Source organism: Lepus europaeus, unplaced genomic scaffold (assembly GCF_033115175.1).
Source record: "Lepus europaeus isolate LE1 unplaced genomic scaffold, mLepTim1.pri SCAFFOLD_39, whole genome shotgun sequence".
Lineage (NCBI taxonomy): Eukaryota > Metazoa > Chordata > Mammalia > Lagomorpha > Leporidae > Lepus > Lepus europaeus.
The window spans coordinates 2,071,672-2,090,791 of NW_026909265.1; positions in this window are offsets into that span (position 1 = coordinate 2,071,672).

Here is a 19,120-nt window from a genome sequence, read left to right on the forward strand (position 1 = left end):
GGCTCCAGGGTCGGGCGCGCCCGCGGGCCTGGGGGGCTTCTTGCCTGTGTGCAGGGCTTCTACGCACAAGGTGGCACCTCATCCCGGACCAAGGGTGGTGGCAGGAACCCAGGAGGCGCTCGGGGACTCAGGAGGGCCCGCCCCTGGGGCCAGGGGTCTGGCAGGCTCTGGGGGCAAATGGACTACGGAAGCCGAGAGGGGCCCGTCTGCGCCAAAACCCAAAACGCGCTGCGGCCTCCAGGGACACAGGGGACAAAAGTGGCTGTGTGGCTTGCAGTGCCCGACCAGAGGGAAGGAAGTTGTCTGGCTGCTGAGGCGCAGCCCGTGTCTGCCCTTCGGGGAACTGCCCGTGGATGCTTCGGGAATGGGGGCTGCCAACTCAGAACCCCCGTTCCCTGTGGCTGCAGCCAGCCAGGGGGCTCCAGGGTCTGGCAGGCCTGGGGGGCTTCTTGCCTGTGTGCAGGGCTTCTACGCACAAGGTGGCACCTCATCCCGGCCCAAGGGTGGTGGCAGGAACCCAGGAGGTGCTCGGGGACTCAGCAGGGCCCGCCCCTGGGGCCAGGGGTCTGGCAGGCTCCGGGGCAAATGGACTACGGAAGCCGAGAGGGGCCCGTCCGCGCCAAAACCCAAAACGCGCTGCGGCCTCCAGGGACACAGGGGACACAAGTGGCTGTGTGGCTTGCAGTGCCCGACCAGAGGGAGGGAGGTTGTCTGGCTGCTGAGGCGCAGCCGGTGTCAGCCCTTCGGGGATCTGCCCGTGGATGCTTCGGGAATGGGGGCTGCCAACTCAGAACCCCCGTTCCCTGTGGCTGTAGCCAGCCAGGGGGCTCCAGGGTCGGGCGCGCCCGCGGGCCTGGGGGGCTTCTTGCCTGTGTGCAGGGCTTCTACGCACAAGGTGGCACCTCATCCCGGCCCAAGGTTGGTGGCAGGAACCCAGGAGGCTCTCGGGGACTCAGCAGGGCCCGCCCCTGGGGCCAGGGGTCTGGCAGGCTCCGGGGGCAAATGGACTACGGAAGCCGAGAGGGGCCCGTCCGCGCCAAAACCCAAAACGCGCTGCGGCCTCCAGGGACACAGGGGACACAAGTGGCTGTGTGGCTTGCAGTGCCCGACCAGAGGGAGGGAGGTTGTCTGGCTGCTGAGGCGCAGCCGGTGTCAGCCCTTCGGGGAACTGCCCGTGGATACTTCGGGAATGGGGGCTGCCAACTCAGAACCCCCGTTCCCTGTGGCTGCAGCCAGCCAGGGGGCTCCAGGATCGGGAGCGCCCGAGGGTCTGGGGGGCTTCTTGCTGTGTGCAGGGCTTCTACGCACAAGTGGCACCTCATCCCGGCCCAAGGGTGGTGGCAGGAACCCAGGAGGCGCTCGGGGACTCAGCAGGACCCGCCCCTGGGGCCAGGGGTCTGGCAGGCTCCGGGGCAAATGGACTACAGAAGCCGAGAGGGGCCCGTCCGCGCCAAAACCCAAAATGCGCTGCGGCCTCCAGGGACACAGGGGACACAAGTGGCTGTGTGGCTTGCAGTGCCCGACCAGAGGGAGGGAGGTTGTCTGGCTGCTGAGGCGCAGCCGGTGTCAGCCCTTCGGGGAACTGCCCGTGGATGCTTCGGGAATGGGGGCTGCCAACTCAGAACCCCCGTTCCCTGTGGCTGCAGCCAGCCAGGGGGCTCCAGGTTCGGGCGCGCCCGCGGGCCTGGGGGGCTTCTTGCCTGTGTGCAGGGCTTCTACGCACAAGGTGGCACCTCATCCCGGCCCAAGGGTGGTGGCAGGAACCCAGGAGGCGCTCGGGGACTCAGCAGGGCCCGCCCCTGGGGCCAGGGGTCTGGCAGGCTCCGGGGGCAAATGGACTACGGAAGCCGAGAGGGGCCCGTCCGCGCCTAAACCCAAAACGCGCTGCGGCCTCCAGGGACACAGGGGACACAAGTGGCTGTGTGGCTTGCAGTGCCCGACCAGAGGGAGGGAGGTTGTCTGGCTGCTGAGGCGCAGCCGGTGTCAGCCCTTCGGGGAACTGCCCGTGGATGCTTCAGGAATGGGGGCTGCCAACTCAGAACCCCCGTTCCCTGAGGCTGCAGCCAGCCAGGGGGCTCCAGGGTCGGGTGGGCCTGGGGGGCTTCTTGCCTGTGTGCAGGGCTTCTACGCACAAGGTGGCACCTCATCCCAGCCCAAGGGTGGTGGCAGGAACTCAGGAGGCGCTCGGGGACTCAGCAGGGCCCGCCCCTGGGACCAGGGGTCTGGCAGGCTCCGGGGGCAAATGGACTACGGAAGCCGAGAGGGGCCCGTCCGCGCCAAAACCCAAAACGCGCTGCGGCCTCCAGGGACACAGGGGACACAAGTGGCTGTGTGGCTTGCAGTGCCCGACCAGAGGGAGGGAGGTTGTCTGGCTGCTGAGGCGCAGCCGGTGTCAGCCCTTCGGGGAACTGCCCGTGGATGCTTCTGGAATGGGGGCTGCCAACTCAGAACCCCCGCTCCCTGTGGCTGCAGCCAGCCAGGGGGCTCCAGGGTCTGGCGGGCCTGGGGGGCTTCTTGCCTGTGTGCAGGGCTTCTACGCACAAGGTGGCACCTCATCCTGGCCCAAGGGTGGTGGCAGGAACCCAGGAGGCGCTCGGGAACTCAGCAGGGCCCTCCCCTGGGGAGGGGTCTGGCAGGCTCTGGGGGCAAATGGACTACGGAAGCCGAGAGGGGCCCGTCCGCGCCAAAACCCAAAACGCGCTGCGGCCTCCAGGGACACAGGGGACACGAGTGGCTGTGTGGCTTGCAGTGCCCGACCAGAGGGAGGGAGGTTGTCTGGCTGCTGAGGCGCAGCCGGTGTCAGCCCTTCGGGGAACTGCCCGTGGATGCTTCGGGAATGGGGGCTGCCAACTCAGAACCCCCGTTCCCTGTGGCTGCAGCCAGCCAGGGGGCTCCAGGGTCGGGCGCGCCCGCGGGCCTGGGGGGCTTCTTGCCTGTGTGCAGGGCTTCTACGCACAAGGTGGCACCTCATCCCGGACCAAGGGTGGTGGCAGGAACCCAGGAGGCGCTCGGGGACTCAGCAGGGCCCGCCCCTGGGGCCAGGGGTCTGGCAGGCTCCGGGGCAAATGGACTACGGAAGCCGAGAGGGGCCCGTCCGCGCCAAAACCCCAAACGCACTGCGGCCTCCAGGGACACAGGGGACACAAGTGGCTGTGTGGCTTGCAGTACCCGACCAGAGGGAAGGAAGTTGTCTGGCTGCTGAGGCGCAGCCCGTGTCTGCCCTTCGGGGAACTGCCCGTGGATGCTTCGGGAATGGGGGCTGCCAACTCAGAACCCCCATTCCCTGTGGCTGCAGCCAGCCAGGGGGCTCCAGGTTCTGGCAGGCCTGGGGGGCTTCTTGCCTGTGTGCAGGGCTTCTACGCACAAGGTGGCACCTCATCCCGGCCCAAGGGTGGTGGCTGGAACCCAGGAGGCTCTCGGGGACTCAGCAGGGCCCGCCCCTGGGGCCAGGGGTCTGGCAGGCTCCGGGGCAAATGGACTACGGAAGCCGAGAGGGGCCCGTCCGCGCCAAAACCCAAAACGCGCTGCGGCCTCCAGGGACACAGGGGACACAAGTGGCTGTGTGGCTTGCAGTGCCCGACCAGAGGGAGGGAGGTTGTCTGGCTGCTGAGGCGCAGCCGGTGTCAGCCCTTCGGGGATCTGCCCGTGGATGCTTCGGGAATGGGGGCTGCCAACACATAACCCCCGTTCCCTGTGGCTGTAGCCAGCCAGGGGGCTCCAGGGTCGGGCGCGCCCGCGGGCCTGGGGGGCTTCTTGCCTGTGTGCAGGGCTTCTACGCACAAGGTGGCACCTCATCCCGGCCCAAGGGTGGTGGCAGGAACCCAGGAGGCGCTCGGGGACTCAGCAGGGCCCTCCCCTGGGTAGGGGTCTGGCAGGCTCTGGGGGCAAATGGACTACGGAAGCCGAGAGGGGCCCGTCCGCGCCAAAACCCAAAACGCGCTGCGGCCTCCAGGGACAGAGGGGACACGAGTGGCTGTGTGGCTTGCAGTGACCGACCAGAGGGAGGGAGGTTGTCTGTCTGCTGAGGCGCAGCCGGTGTCAGCCCTTCGGGGAACTGCCCTTGGATGCTTCGGGAATGGGGGCTGCCAACTCAGAACCCCCGCTCCCTGTGGCTACAGCCAGCCAGGGGGCTCGAGGATCGGGAGCGCCCGCGGGTCTGGGGGGCTTCTTGCTGTGTGCAGGGCTTCTACGCACAAGTGGCACCTCATCCCGGCCCAAGGGTGGTGGCAGGAACCCAGGAGGCGCTCGGGGACTCAGCAGGGCCCGCCCCTGGGGCCAGGGGTCTGGCAGGCTCTGGGGCAAATGGACTACGGAAGCCGAGAGGGGCCCGTCCGCGCCAAAACCCAAAACGCGCTGCGGCCTCCAGGGACAGAGGTGACACAAGTGGCTGTGTGGCTTGCAGTGCCCGACCAGAGGGAGGGAGGTTGTCTGGCTGCTGAGGCGCAGCCGGTGTCAGCCCTTCGGGGAACTGCCCGTGGATGCTTCGGGAATGGGGGCTGCCAACTCAGAACCCCCGTTCCCTGTGGCTGCAGCCAGCCAGGGGGCTCCAGGGTCGGGCGCGCCCGCGGGCCTGGGGGGCTTCTTGCCTGTGTGCAGGGCTTCTACGCACAAGGTGGCACCTCATCCAGGCCCAAGGGTGGTGGCAGGAACCCAGGAGGTGCTCGGGGACTCAGCAGGGCCCGCCCCTGGGGCCAGGGGTCTGGCAGGCTCTGGGGGCAAATGGACTACGGAAGCCGAGAGGGGCCCGTCCGCGCCAAAACCCAAAACGCGCTGCGGCCTCCAGGGACACAGGGGACACAAGTGGCTGTGTGGCTTGCAGTGCCCGACCAGAGGGAGGGAGGTTGTCTGGCTGCTGAGGCGCAGCCGGTGTCAGCCCTTCGGGGAACTGCCCGTGGATGCTTCGGGAATGGGGGCTGCCAACTCAGAACCCCCGTTCCCTGTGGCTGCAGCCAGCCAGGGGGCTCCAGGGTCTGGCGCGCCCGCGGGCCTGGGGGGCTTCTTGCCTGTGTGCAGGGCTTCTACGCACAAGATGGCACCTCATCCCGGCCCAAGTGTGGTGGCAGGAACCCAGGAGGCTCTCGGGGACTCAACAGGGCCCGCCCCTGGGGCCAGGGGTCTGGCAGGCTCCGGGGGCAAATGGACTACGGAAGCCGAGAGGGGCCCGTCCGCGCCAAAACACAAAACGCGCTGCGGCCTCCAGGGACACAGGGGACACAAGTGGCTGTGTGGCTTGCAGTGCCCGACCAGAGGGAGGGAGGTTGTCTGGCTGCTGAGGCGCAGCCGGTGTCAGCCCTTCGGGGAACTGCCCGTGGATGCTTCGGGAATGGGGGCTGCCAACTCAGAACCCCCGTTCCCTGTGGCTGCAGCCAGCCAGGGGGCTCCAGGGTCTGGCGGGCCAGGGGGCTTCTTGCCTGTGTGCAGGGCTTCTACGCACAAGGTGGCACCTCATCCCGGCCCAAGGTTGGTGGCAGGAACCCAGGAGGCTCTCGGGGACTCAGCAGGGCCCGCCCCTGGGGCCAGGGGTCTGGCAGGCTCTGGGGGCAAATGGACTACGGAAGCCGAGAGGGGCCCGTCCGCGCCAAAACCCAAAACGCGCTGCGGCCTCCAGGGACACAGGGGACACGAGTGGCTGTGTGGCTTGCAGTGCCCGACCAGAGGGAGGGAGGTTGTCTGGCTGCTGAGGCGCAGCCGGTGTCAGCCCTTTGGGGAACTGCCCTTGGATGCTTCGGGAATGGGGGCTGCCAACTCAGAACCCCCGTTCCCTGTGGCTACAGCCAGCCAGGGGGCTCGAGGATCGGGAGCGCCCGCGGGTCTGGGGGGCTTCTTGCTGTGTGCAGGGCTTCTACGCACAAGGTGGCACCTCATCCCGGCCCAAGGGTGGTGGCAGGAACCCAGGAGGCTCTCGGGGACTCAGCAGGGCCCGCCCCTGGGGCCAGGGGTCTGGCAGGCTCCGGGGCAAATGGACTACGGAAGCCGAGAGGGGCCCGTCCGCGCCAAAACCCAAAACGCGCTGCGGCCTCCAGGGACACAGGGGACACAAGTGGCTGTGTGGCTTGCAGTGCCCGACCAGAGGGAGGGAGGTTGTCTGGCTGCTGAGGCGCAGCCAGTGTCAGCCCTTCGGGGAACTGCCCGTGGATTTCTTCGGGAATGGGGGCTGCCAACTCAGAACCCCCGCTCCCTGTGGCTGCAGCCAGCCAGGGGGCTCCAGGATCGGGAGCGCCCGCGGGTCTGGGGGGCTTCTTGCTCTGTGCAGGGCTTCTACGCACAAGTGGCACCTCATCCCGGCCCAAGGGTGGTGGCAGGAACCCAGGAGGCGCTCGGGGACTCAGCAGGGCCCGCCCCTGGGGCCAGGGGTCTGGCAGGCTCCGGGGCAAATGGACTACGGAAGCCGAGAGGGGCCCGTCCGCGCCAAAACCCAAAACGCGCTGCGGCCTCCAGGGACACAGGGGACACAAGTGGCTGTGTGGCTTGCAGTGCCCGACCAGAGGGAGGGAGGTTGTCTGGCTGCTGAGGCGCAGCCGGTGTCAGCCCTTCGGGGAACTGCCCGTGGATGCTTCGGGAATGGGGGCTGCCAACTCAGAACCCCCGTTCCCTGTGGCTGCAGCCAGCCAGGGGGCTCCAGGGTCGGGCGCGCCCGCGGGCCTGGGGGGCTTCTTGCCTGTGTGCAGGGCTTCTACGCACAAGTGGCACCTCATCCCGGCCCAAGGGTGGTGGCAGGAACCCAGGAGGCGCTCGGGGACTCAGCAGGGCCCGCCCCTGGGGCCAGGGGTCTGGCAGGCTCTGGGGGCAAATGGACTACGGAAGCCGAGAGGGGCCCGTCCGCGCCAAAACCCAAAACGCGCTGCGGCCTCCAGGGACACAGGGGACACAAGTGGCTGTGTGGCTTGCAGTGCCCGACCAGAGGGAGGGAGGTTGTCTGGCTGCTGAGGCGCAGCCGGTGTCAGCCCTTCGGGGAACTGCCCGTGGATGCTTCGGGAATGGGGGCTGCCAACTCAGAACCCCCGTTCCCTGTGGCTGCAGCCAGCCAGGGGGCTCCAGGGTCTGGCGCGCCCGCGGGCCTGGGGGGCTTCTTGCCTGTGTGCAGGGCTTCTACGCACAAGGTGGCACCTCATCCCGGCCCAAGGGTGGTGGCAGGAACCCAGGAGGCGCTCGGGGACTCAGCAGGGCCCGCCCCTGGGGCCAGGGGTCTGGCAGGCTCCGGGGCAAATGGACTACGGAAGCCGAGAGGGGCCCGTCCGCGCCAAAACCCAAAACGCGCTGCGGCCTCCAGGGACACAGGGGACACAAGTGGCTGTGTGGCTTGCAGTGCCCGACCAGAGGGAGGGAGGTTGTCTGGCTGCTGAGGCGCAGCCGGTGTCAGCCCTTCGGGGAACTGCCCGTGGATGCTTCGGGAATGGGGGCTGCCAACTCAGAACCCCCGTTCCCTGTGGCTGCAGCCTGCCAGGGGGCTCCAGGGTCTGGCGGGCCTGGGGGGCTTCTTGCCTGTGTGCAGGGCTTCTACGCACAAGGTGGCACCTCATCCCGGCCCAAGGTTGGTGGCAGGAACCCAGGAGGCTCTCGGGGACTCAGCAGGGCCCGCCCCTGGGGCCAGGGGTCTGGCAGGCTCCGGGGGCAAATGGACTACGGAAGCCGAGAGGGGCCCGTCCGCGCCAAAACCCAAAACGCGCTGCGGCCTCCAGGGACACAGGGGACACAAGTGGCTGTGTGGCTTGCAGTGCCCGACCAGAGGGAGGGAGGTTGTCTGGCTGCTGAGGCGCAGCCGGTGTCAGCCCTTCGGGGAACTGCCCGTGGATGCTTCGGGAATGGGGGCTGCCAACTCAGAACCCCCGTTCCCTGTGGCTGCAGCCAGCCAGGGGGCTCCAGGTTCGGGCGCGCCCGCGGGCCTGGGGGGCTTCTTGCCTGTGTGCAGGGCTTCTACGCACAAGGTGGCACCTCATCCCGGCCCAAGGGTGGTGGCAGGAACCCAGGAGGCGCTCGGGGACTCAGCAGGGCCCGCCCCTGGGGCCAGGGGTCTGGCAGGCTCCGGGGGCAAATGGACTACGGAAGCCGAGAGGGGCCCGTCCGCGCCTAAACCCAAAACGCGCTGCGGCCTCCAGGGACACAGGGGACACAAGTGGCTGTGTGGCTTGCAGTGCCCGACCAGAGGGAGGGAGGTTGTCTGGCTGCTGAGGCGCAGCCGGTGTCAGCCCTTCGGGGAACTGCCCGTGGATGCTTCAGGAATGGGGGCTGCCAACTCAGAACCCCCGTTCCCTGAGGCTACAGCCAGCCAGGGGGCTCCAGGGTCGGGTGGGCCTGGGGGGCTTCTTGCCTGTGTGCAGGGCTTCTACGCACAAGGTGGCACCTCATCCCAGCCCAAGGGTGGTGGCAGGAACTCAGGAGGCGCTCGGGGACTCAGCAGGGCCCGCCCCTGGGACCAGGGGTCTGGCAGGCTCCGGGGGCAAATGGACTACGGAAGCCGAGAGGGGCCCGTCCGCGCCAAAACCCAAAACGCGCTGCCGCCTCCAGGGACACAGGGGACACAAGTGGCTGTGTGGCTTGCAGTGCCCGACCAGAGGGAGGGAGGTTGTCTGGCTGCTGAGGCGCAGCCGGTGTCAGCCCTTCGGGGAACTGCCCGTGGATGCTTCTGGAATGGGGGCTGCCAACTCAGAACCCCCGCTCCCTGTGGCTGCAGCCAGCCAGGGGGCTCCAGGGTCTGGCGGGCCTGGGGGGCTTCTTGCCTGTGTGCAGGGCTTCTACGCACAAGGTGGCACCTCATCCCGGCCCAAGGGTGGTGGCAGGAACCCAGGAGGCGCTCGGGAACTCAGCAGGGCCCTCCCCTGGGGAGGGGTCTGGCAGGCTCTGGGGGCAAATGGACTACGGAAGCCGAGAGGGGCCCGTCCGCGCCAAAACCCAAAACGCGCTGCGGCCTCCAGGGACACAGGGGACACGAGTGGCTGTGTGGCTTGCAGTGCCCGACCAGAGGGAGGGAGGTTGTCTGGCTGCTGAGGCGCAGCCGGTGTCAGCCCTTCGGGGAACTGCCCGTGGATGCTTCGGGAATGGGGGCTGCCAACTCAGAACCCCCGTTCCCTGTGGCTGCAGCCAGCCAGGGGGCTCCAGGGTCGGGCGCGCCCGCGGGCCTGGGGGGCTTCTTGCCTGTGTGCAGGGCTTCTACGCACAAGGTGGCACCTCATCCCGGACCAAGGGTGGTGGCAGGAACCCAGGAGGCGCTCGGGGACTCAGCAGGGCCCGCCCCTGGGGCCAGGGGTCTGGCAGGCTCCGGGGCAAATGGACTACGGAAGCCGAGAGGGGCCCGTCCGCGCCAAAACCCAAAACGCGCTGCGGCCTCCAGGGACACAGGGGACACAAGTGGCTGTGTGGCTTGCAGTGCCCGACCAGAGGGAGGGAGGTTGTCTGGCTGCTGAGGTGCAGCCGGTGTCAGCCCTTCGGGGAACTGCCCGTGGATGCTTCGGGAATGGGGGCTGCCAACTCAGAACCCCCGTTCCCTGTGGCTGCAGCAAGCCAGGGGGCTCCAGGATCGGGAGCGCCCGCGGGTCTGGGGGGCTTCTTGCTGTGTGCAGGGCTTCTACGCACAAGTGGCACCTCATCCCGGCCCAAGGTTGGTGGCAGGAACCCAGGAGGCGCTCGGGGACTCAGCAGGGCCCGCCCCTGGGGCCAGGGGTCTGGCAGGCTCCGGGGCAAATGGACTACGGAAGCCGAGAGGGGCCCGTCCGCGCCAAAACCCAAAACGCGCTGCGGCCTCCAGGGACACAGGGGACACAAGTGGCTGTGTGGCTTGCAGTGCCCGACCAGAGGGAGGGAGGTTGTCTGGCTGCTGAGGCGCAGCCGGTGTCAGCCCTTCGGGGAACTGCCCGTGGATGCTTCGGGAATGGGGGCTGCCAACTCAGAACCCCCGTTCCCTGTGGCTGCAGCCAGCCAGGGGGCTCCAGGGTCGGGCGCGCCCGCGGGCCTGGGGGGCTTCTTGCCTGTGTGCAGGGCTTCTACGCACAAGGTGGCACCTCATCCCGGCCCAAGGGTGGTGGCAGGAACCCAGGAGGTGCTCGGGGACTCAGCAGGGCCCGCCCCTGGGGCCAGGGGTCTGGCAGGCTCTGGGGGCAAATGGACTACGGAAGCCGAGAGGGGCCCGTCCGCGCCAAAACCCAAAACGCGCTGCGGCCTCCAGGGACACAGGGGACACAAGTGGCTGTGTGGCTTGCAGTGCCCGACCAGAGGGAGGGAGGTTGTCTGGCTGCTGAGGCGCAGCCGGTGTCAGCCCTTCGGGGAACTGCCCGTGGATGCTTCGGGAATGGGGGCTGCCAACTCAGAACCCCCGTTCCCTGTGGCTGCAGCCAGCCAGGGGGCTCCAGGGTCTGGCGCGCCCGCGGGCCTGGGGGGCTTCTTGCCTGTGTGCAGGGCTTCTACGCACAAGGTGGCACCTCATCCCGGCCCAAGGGTGGTGGCAGGAACCCAGGAGGCTCTCGGGGACTCAGCAGGGCCCGCCCCTGGGGCCAGGGGTCTGGCAGGCTCCGGGGGCAAATGGACTACGGAAGCCGAGAGGGGCCCGTCCGCGCCAAAACCCAAAACGCGCTGCGGCCTCCAGGGACACAGGGGACACAAGTGGCTGTGTGGCTTGCAGTGCCCGACCAGAGGGAGGGAGGTTGTCTGGCTGCTGAGGCGCAGCCGGTGTCAGCCCTTCGGGGAACTGCCCGTGGATGCTTCGGGAATGGGGGCTGCCAACTCAGAACCCCCGTTCCCTGTGGCTGCAGCCAGCCAGGGGGCTCCAGGGTCTGGCGGGCCTGGGGGGCTTCTTGCCTGTGTGCAGGGCTTCTACGCACAAGGTGGCACCTCATCCCGGCCCAAGGTTGGTGGCAGGAACCCAGGAGGCTCTCGGGGACTCAGCAGGGCCCGCCCCTGGGGCCAGGGGTCTGGCAGGCTCCGGGGGCAAATGGACTACGGAAGCCGAGAGGGGCCCGTCCGCGCCAAAACCCAAAACGCGCTGCGGCCTCCAGGGACACAGGGGACACAAGTGGCTGTGTGGCTTGCAGTGCCCGACCAGAGGGAGGGAGGTTGTCTGGCTGCTGAGGCGCAGCCGGTGTCAGCCCTTCGGGGAACTGCCCGTGGATGCTTCGGGAATGGGGGCTGCCAACTCAGAACCCCCGTTCCCTGTGGCTGCAGCCAGCCAGGGGGCTCCAGGTTCGGGCGCGCCCGCGGGCCTGGGGGGCTTCTTGCCTGTGTGCAGGGCTTCTACGCACAAGGTGGCACCTCATCCCGGCCCAAGGGTGGTGGCAGGAACCCAGGAGGCGCTCGGGGACTCAGCAGGGCCCGCCCCTGGGGCCAGGGGTCTGGCAGGCTCCGGGGGCAAATGGACTACGGAAGCCGAGAGGGGCCCGTCCGCGCCTAAACCCAAAACGCGCTGCGGCCTCCAGGGACACAGGGGACACAAGTGGCTGTGTGGCTTGCAGTGCCCGACCAGAGGGAGGGAGGTTGTCTGGCTGCTGAGGCGCAGCCGGTGTCAGCCCTTCGGGGAACTGCCCGTGGATGCTTCAGGAATGGGGGCTGCCAACTCAGAACCCCCGTTCCCTGAGGCTACAGCCAGCCAGGGGGCTCCAGGGTCGGGTGGGCCTGGGGGGCTTCTTGCCTGTGTGCAGGGCTTCTACGCACAAGGTGGCACCTCATCCCAGCCCAAGGGTGGTGGCAGGAACTCAGGAGGCCCTCGGGGACTCAGCAGGGCCCGCCCCTGGGACCAGGGGTCTGGCAGGCTCCGGGGGCAAATGGAATACGGAAGCCGAGAGGGGCCCGTCCGCGCCAAAACCCAAAACGCGCTGCGGCCTCCAGGGACACAGGGGACACAAGTGGCTGTGTGGCTTGCAGTGCCCGACCAGAGGGAGGGAGGTTGTCTGGCTGCTGAGGCGCAGCCGGTGTCAGCCCTTCGGGGAACTGCCCGTGGATGCTTCTGGAATGGGGGCTGCCAACTCAGAACCCCCGCTCCCTGTGGCTGCAGCCAGCCAGGGGGCTCCAGGGTCTGGCGGGCCTGGGGGGCTTCTTGCCTGTGTGCAGGGCTTCTACGCACAAGGTGGCACCTCATCCCGGCCCAAGGGTGGTGGCAGGAACCCAGGAGGCGCTCGGGAACTCAGCAGGGCCCTCCCCTGGGGAGGGGTCTGGCAGGCTCTGGGGGCAAATGGACTACGGAAGCCGAGAGGGGCCCGTCCGCGCCAAAACCCAAAACGCGCTGCGGCCTCCAGGGACACAGGGGACACGAGTGGCTGTGTGGCTTGCAGTGCCCGACCAGAGGGAGGGAGGTTGTCTGGCTGCTGAGGCGCAGCCGGTGTCAGCCCTTCAGGGAACTGCCCGTGGATGCTTCGGGAATGGGGGCTGCCAACTCAGAACCCCCGTTCCCTGTGGCTGCAGCCAGCCAGGGGGCTCCAGGTTCGGGCGCGCCCGCGGGCCTGGGGGGCTTCTTGCCTGTGTGCAGGGCTTCTACGCACAAGGTGGCACCTCATCCCGGACCAAGGGTGGTGGCAGGAACCCAGGAGGCGCTCGGGGACTCAGCAGGGCCCGCCCCTGGGGCCAGGGGTCTGGCAGGCTCCGGGGCAAATGGACTACGGAAGCCGAGAGGGGCCCGTCCGCGCCAAAACCCAAAACGCACTGCGGCCTCCAGGGACACAGGGGACACAAGTGGCTGTGTGGCTTGCAGTGCCCGACCAGAGGGAGGGAGGTTGTCTGGCTGCTGAGGTGCAGCCGGTGTCAGCCCTTCGGGGAACTGCCCGTGGATGCTTCGGGAATGGGGGCTGCCAACTCAGAACCCCCGTTCCCTGTGGCTGCAGCAAGCCAGGGGGCTCCAGGATCGGGAGCGCCCGCGGGTCTGGGGGGCTTCTTGCTGTGTGCAGGGCTTCTACGCACAAGTGGCACCTCATCCCGGCCCAAGGTTGGTGGCAGGAACCCAGGAGGCGCTCGGGGACTCAGCAGGGCCCGCCCCTGTGGCCAGGGGTCTGGCAGGCTCCGGGGCAAATGGACTACGGAAGCCGAGAGGGGCCCGTCCGCGCCAAAACCCAAAACGCGCTGCGGCCTCCAGGGACACAGGGGACACAAGTGGCTGTGTGGCTTGCAGTGCCCGACCAGAGGGACGGAGGTTGTCTGGCTGCTGAGGCGCAGCCGGTGTCAGCCCTTCGGGGAACTGCCCGTGGATGCTTCGGGAATGGGGGCTGCCAACTCAGAACCCCCGTTCCCTGTGGCTGCAGCCAGCCAGGGGGCTCCAGGGTCGGGCGCGCCCGCGGGCCTGGGGGGCTTCTTGCCTGTGTGCAGGGCTTCTACGCACAAGGTGGCACCTCATCCCGGCCCAAGGGTGGTGGCAGGAACCCAGGAGGCGCTCGGGGACTCAGCAGGGCCCGCCCCTGGGGCCAGGGGTCTGGCAGGCTCCGGGGCAAATGGACTACGGAAGCCGAGAGGGGCCCGTCCGCGCCAAAACCCAAAACGCGCTGCGGCCTCCAGGGACACAGGGGACACAAGTGGCTGTGTGGCTTGCAGTGCCCGACCAGAGGGAGGGAGGTTGTCTGGCTGCTGAGGCGCAGCCGGTGTCAGCCCTTCGGGGAACTGCCCATGGATGCTTCGGGAATGGGGGCTGCCAACTCAGAACCCCCGTTCCCTGTGGCTGCAGCCAGCCAGGGGGCTCCAAGGTCGGGCGCGCCCGTAGGCCTGGGGGGCTTCTTGCCTGTGTGCAGGGCTTCTACGCACAAGGTGGCACCTCATCCCGGCCCAAGGGTGGTGGCAGGAACCCAGGAGGCGCTCGGGGACTCAGCAGGGCCCGCCCCTGGGGCCAGGGGTCTGGCAGGCTCCGGGGGCAAATGGACTACGGAAGCCGAGAGGGGCCCGTCCGCGCCAAAACCCAAAACGCGCTGCGGCCTCCAGGGACACAGGGGACACAAGTGGCTGTGTGGCTTGCAGTGCCCGACCAGAGGGAGGGAGGTTGTCTGGCTGCTGAGGCGCAGCCGGTGTCAGCCCTTCGGGGAACTGCCCGTGGATGCTTCGGGAATGGGGGCTGCCAACTCAGAACCCCCGTTCCCTGTGGCTGCAGCCAGCCAGGGGGCTCCAGGGTCGGGCGGGCCTGGGGGGCTTCTTGCCTGTGTGCAGGGCTTCTACGCACAAGGTGGCACCTCATCCCGGCCCAAGGGTGGTGGCAGGAACCCAGGAGGCGCTCGGGGACTCAGCAGGGCCCGCCCCTGGGGCCAGGGGTCTGGCAGGCTCCGGGGCAAATGGACTACGGAAGCCGAGAGGGGCCCGTCCGCGCCAAAACCCAAAACGCGCTGCGGCCTCCAGGGACACAGGGGACACAAGTGGCTGTGTGGCTTGCAGTGCCCGACCAGAGGGAGGGAGGTTGTCTGGCTGCTGAGGCGCAGCCGGTGTCAGCCCTTCGGGGAACTGCCCGTGGATGCTTCGGGAATGGGGGCTGCCAACTCAGAACCCCCGTTCCCTGTGGCTGCAGCCAGCCAGGGGGCTCCAAGGTCGGGCGCGCCCGCGGGCCTGGGGGGCTTCTTGCCTGTGTGCAGGGCTTCTACGCACAAGGTGGCACCTCATCCCGGCCCAAGGGTGGTTGCAAGAACCCAGGAGGCGCTCGGGAACTCAGCAGGGCCCGCCCCTGGGGCCAGGGGTCTGGCAGGCTCTGGGGGCAAATGGACTACGGAAGCCGAGAGGGGCCCGTCCGCGCCAAAACCCAAAACGCGCTGCGGCCTCCAGGGACACAGGGGACACGAGTGGCTGTGTGGCTTGCAGTGCCCGACCAGAGGGAGGGAGGTTGTCTGGCTGCTGAGGCGCAGCCGGTGTCAGCCCTTCGGGGAACTGACCATGGATGCTTCGGGAATGGGGGCTGCCAACTTAGAACCCCCGTTCCCTGTGGCTGCAGCCAGCCAGGGGGCTCCAAGGTCGGGCGCGCCCGTGGGCCTGGGGGGCTTCTTGCCTGTGTGCAGGGCTTCTACGCACATGGTGGCACCTCATCCCGGCCCAAGGGTGGTGGCAGGAACCCAGGAGGCGCTCGGGGACTCAGCAGGGCCCGCCCCTGGGGCCAGGGGTCTGGCAGGCTCCGGGGGCAAATGGACTACGGAAGCCGAGAGGGGCCCGTCCGCGCCAAAACCCAAAACGCGCTGCGGCCTCCAGGGACACAGGGGACACAAGTGGCTGTGTGGCTTGCAGTGCCCGACCAGAGGGAGGGAGTTTGTCTGGCTGCTTAGGCGCAGCCGGTGTCAGCCCTTCGGTGAACTGCCCGTGAATGCTTCGGGAATGGGGGCTGGCAACTCAGAACCCCCGTTCCCTGTGGCTGCAGCCAGCCAGGGGGCTCCAGGATCGGGAGCGCCCGCGGGTCTGGGGGGCTTCTTGCTGTGTGCAGGGCTTCTACGCACAAGTGGCACCTCATCCCGGCCCAAGGGTGGTGGCAGGAACCCAGGAGGCGCTCGGGGACTCAGCAGGGCCCGCCCCTGGGGCCAGGGGTCTGGCAGGCTCCGGGGCAAATGGACTACGGAAGCCGAGAGGGGCCCGTCCGCGCCAAAACCCAAAACGCGCTGCGGCCTCCAGGGACACAGGGGACACAAGTGGCTGTGTGGCTTGCAGTGCCCGACCAGAGGGAGGGAGGTTGTCTGGCTGCTGAGGCGCAGCCGGGGTCAGCCCTTCGGGGAACTGCCCATGGATGCTTCGGGAATGGGGGCTGCCACTCAGAACCCCCGTTCCCTGTGGCTGCAGCCAGCCAGGGGGCTCCAGGTTCGGGCGCGCCCGTGGGCCTGGGGGGCTTCTTGCCTGTGTGCAGGGCTTCTACGCACAAGGTGGCACCTCATCCCGGCCCAAGGGTGGTGGCAGGAACCCAGGAGGCGCTCGGGGACTCAGCAGGGCCCGCCCCTGGGGCCAGGGGTCTGGCAGGCTCCGGGGGCAAATGGACTACGGAAGCCGAGAGGGGCCCGTCCGCGCCAAAACCCAAAACGCGCTGCGGCCTCCAGGGACACAGGGGACACAAGTGGCTGTGTGGCGTGCAGTGCCCGACCAGAGGGAGGGAGGTTGTCTGGCTGCTGAGGCGCAGCCGGTGTCAGCCCTTCGGGGAACTGCCCGTGGATGCTTCGGGAATGGGGGCTGCCAACTCAGAACCCCCGTTCCCTGTGGCTGCAGCCAGCCAGGGGGCTCCAGGGTCGGGCGGGCTTGGGGGGCTTCTTACCTGTGTGCAGGGCTTCTACGCACAAGGTGGCACCTCATCCCGGCCCAAGGGTGGTGGCAGGAACCCAGGAGGCGCTCGGGGACTCAGCAGGGCCCGCCCCTGGGGCCAGGGTTCTGGCAGGCTCCGGGGCAAATGGACTACGGAAGCCGAGAGGGGCCCGTCCGCGCCAAAACCCAAAATGCGCTGCGGCCTCCAGGGACACAGGGGACACAAGTGGCTGTGTGGCTTGCAGTGCCCGACCAGAGGGAGGGAGGTTGTCTGGCTGCTGAGGCGCAGCCGGTGTCAGCCCTTCGGGGAACTGCCCGTGGATGCTTCGGGAATGGGGGCTGCCAACTCAGAACCCCCGTTCCCTGTGGCTGCAGCCAGCCAGGGGGCTCCAGGATCGGGAGCGCCCGCGGGTCTGGGGGGCTTCTTGCTGTGTGCAGGGCTTCTACGCACAAGGTGGCACCTCATCCCGGCCCAAGGGTGGTGGCAGGAACCCAGGAGGCGCTCGGGAACTCAGCAGGGCCCTCCCCTGGGGAGGGGTCTGGCAGGCTCTGGGGGCAAATGGACTACGGAAGCCGAGAGGGGCCCGTCCGCGCCAAAACCCAAAACGCGCTGCGGCCTCCAGGGACACAGGGGACACGAGTGGCTGTGTGGCTTGCAGTGCCCGACCAGAGGGAGGGAGGTTGTCTGGCTGCTGAGGCGCAGCCGGTGTCAGCCCTTCGGGGAACTGCCCGTGGATGCTTCGGGAATGGGGGCTGCCAACTCAGAACCCCCGTTCCCTGTGGCTGCAGCCAGCCAGGGGGCTCCAGGTTCGGGCGCGCCCGCGGGCCTGGGGGGCTTCTTGCCTGTGTGCAGGGCTTCTACGCACAAGGTGGCACCTCATCCCGGACCAAGGGTGGTGGCAGGAACCCAGGAGGCGCTCGGGGACTCAGCAGGGCCCGCCCCTGGGGCCAGGGGTCTGGCAGGCTCCGGGGCAAATGGACTACGGAAGCCGAGAGGGGCCCGTCCGCGCCAAAACCCAAAACGCACTGCGGCCTCCAGGGACACAGGGGACACAAGTGGCTGTGTGGCTTGCAGTGCCCGACCAGAGGGAGGGAGGTTGTCTGGCTGCTGAGGCGCAGCCGGTGTCAGCCCTTCGGGGAACTGCCCGTGGATGCTTCGGGAATGGGGGCTGCCAACTCAGAACCCCCGTTCCCTGTGGCTGCAGCCAGCCAGGGGGCTCCAGGGTCGGGCGCGCCCGCGGGCCTGGGGGGCTTCTTGCCTGTGTGCAGGGCTTCTACGCACAAGGTGGCACCTCATCCCGGCCCAAGGGTGGTGGCAGGAACCCAGGAGGCGCTCGGGGACTCAGCAGGGCCCGCCCCTGGGGCCAGGGGTCTGGCAGGCTCCGGGGCAAATGGACTACGGAAGCCGAGAGGGGCCCGTCCGCGCCAAAACCCAAAACGCGCTGCGGCCTCCAGGGACACAGGGGACACAAGTGGCTGTGTGGCTTGCAGTGCCCGACCAGAGGGAGGGAGGTTGTCTGGCTGCTGAGGCGCAGCCGGTGTCAGCCCTTCGGGGAACTGCCCATGGATGCTTCGGGAATGGGGGCTGCCAACTCAGAACCCCCGTTCCCTGTGGCTGCAGCCAGCCAGGGGGCTCCAAGGTCGGGCGCGCCCGTAGGCCTGGGGGGCTTCTTGCCTGTGTGCAGGGCTTCTACGCACAAGGTGGCACCTCATCCCGGCCCAAGGGTGGTGGCAGGAACCCAGGAGGCGCTCGGGGACTCAGCAGGGCCCGCCCCTGGGGCCAGGGGTCTGGCAGGCTCCGGGGGCAAATGGACTACGGAAGCCGAGAGGGGCCCGTCCGCGCCAAAACCCAAAACGCGCTGCGGCCTCCAGGGACACAGGGGACACAAGTGGCTGTGTGGCTTGCAGTGCCCGACCAGAGGGAGGGAGGTTGTCTGGCTGCTGAGGCGCAGCCGGTGTCAGCCCTTCGGGGAACTGCCCGTGGATGCTTCGGGAATGGGGGCTGCCAACTCAGAACCCCCGTTCCCTGTGGCTGCAGCCAGCCAGGGGGCTCCAGGGTCGGGCGGGCCTGGGGGGCTTCTTGCCTGTGTGCAGGGCTTCTACGCACAAGGTGGCACCTCATCCCGGCCCAAGGGTGGTGGCAGGAACCCAGGAGGCGCTCGGGGACTCAGCAGGGCCCGCCCCTGGGGCCAGGGGTCTGGCAGGCTCCGGGGCAAATGGACTACGGAAGCCGAGAGGGGCCCGTCCGCGCCAAAACCCAAAACGCGCTGCGGCCTCCAGGGACACAGGGGACACAAGTGGCTGTGTGGCTTGCAGTGCCCGACCAGAGGGAGGGAGGTTGTCTGGCTGCTGAGGCGCAGCCGGTGTCAGCCCTTCGGGGAACTGCCCGTGGATGCTTCGGGAATGGGGGCTGCCAACTCAGAACCCCCGTTCCCTGTGGCTGCAGCCAGCCAGGGGGCTCCAAGGTCGGGCGCGACCGCGGGCCTGGGGGGCTTCTTGCCTGTGTGCAGGGCTTCTACGCACAAGGTGGCACCTCATCCCGGCCCAAGGGTGGTTGCAAGAACCCAGGAGGCGCTCGGGAACTCAGCAGGGCCCGTCCCTGGGGAGGGGTCTGGCAGGCTCTGGGGGCAAATGGACTACGGAAGCCGAGAGGGGCCCATCCGCGCCAAAACCCAAAACGCGCTGCGGCCTCCAGGGACACAGGGGACACGAGTGGCTGTGTGGCTTGCAGTGCCCGACCAGAGGGAGGGAGGTTGTCTGGCTGCTGAGGCGCAGCCGGTGTCAGCCCTTCGGGGAACTGACCATGGATGCTTCGGGAATGGGGGCTGCCAACTTAGAACCCCCGTTCCCTGTGGCTGCAGCCAGCCAGGGGGCTCCAAGGTCGGGCGCGCCCGTGGGCCTGGGGGGCTTCTTGCCTGTGTGCAGGGCTTCTACGCACATGGTGGCACCTCATCCCGGCCCAAGGGTG